Source organism: Nansenia antarctica, assembly GCF_963989245.1.
Source record: "Nansenia antarctica genome assembly, chromosome: 3".
In the NCBI taxonomy this organism is placed as follows: Eukaryota; Metazoa; Chordata; class Actinopteri; order Argentiniformes; family Microstomatidae; genus Nansenia; species Nansenia antarctica.
This window is the reverse complement of record NC_137688.1, coordinates 35196386-35197683: the sequence shown is the minus strand read 5'-3', so window position 1 is coordinate 35197683 and position 1298 is coordinate 35196386.

Below are 1298 nucleotides of genomic sequence, written 5' to 3'. Positions count from 1 at the left end.
CATTTTTGAGTTAGTAATTAATAAAATACAAAGGTTCCATCTCACAAAGCATAATGGAATGTAAAAACTTTGACGCTCAATATCTCTGAACTACCCTAAACGGAGATAGAACCTTATAATTCTGTTATGGCAGTAACAGAATGAGTTGTGGCAGTTACCCTGACTCTGCCGGGCCTGCAGTTCACCTCTACACCAGCAGGAGGCAGCACCAACACACAGTTCCACTCGCTCCACTTCAAATAAAAAGCCAATATAAACAAATGTTAAAGTAAAAAACAAATCCCTGTCCAAATCAGTCATATGAAATTACTTTAAACAGGCTACCGTTTTTTTTATTAGGAGAAATTCTATATAATTTTGAACTGTATAATTTGGTCAAATGTCTGTATTGCTATGCTAAGAGCATATTGTATTGTCTCTCCTCAAATAAAGTATCTCTAGTTTAAAATGGACTGGAATGGAATGACTTTTTTTTCAAATTGGATGTTTTATCATGACTTGCAACATCAGTCCAGCTGTTTCAGATAACATGTATTGCACCAACACTGACCACAAACACAAAGTATGCTGATGTTGTAAACAGAACTCGACTCTGGGGAGGAGACTGTTGGCAGCACAGTCTAAAGACACACACACACACACACACACAGGCGTATGTACATACACACATACACACACACACAGGCATACACACACATGCCTACGTACATACACACAGACACACACACAGGCATACACACACGTACACACACAGGCATACACACATACACACACACAGGCATACACACACGCACACACACATGCATACACACACACGCACACACACATGTACACACATAGGCATGTCCCCCATCCCAGCACTAAATCCGTCTGGATCTCCCCCAGGGAAGGATCCGGATGCATCTCTCTAGCCATCAGAGTGATGAAGCTCCACACACACAATTAACCTCCCTCATCAATAACATGATAACACACACACACACTGACACACACCTCTCCTCTAACCATTACTGTTCTGAACTCATACATAGCATCTCACGCTTCAGGACACACACACACCCTATAGAGCCCTTCTCCCCTTCCACTGCCAGTTAGATATTTATGGTGATAAATTTGTAATGTCGTCCTTCAGCATCTTACAACCTGCTCAAAATGTAAATGTGTTGTTGGTGTGTGTGTGTGTGTGTGTGTGAGAGAGAGAGAGAGAGAGAAGGAGAGAGCGAGAGATAGAGAGAGAGATGTTTTAGATTATTTTTGCTTTTGTGAAAGGGAAGTGTATAGGAATCATGGAACAGAAT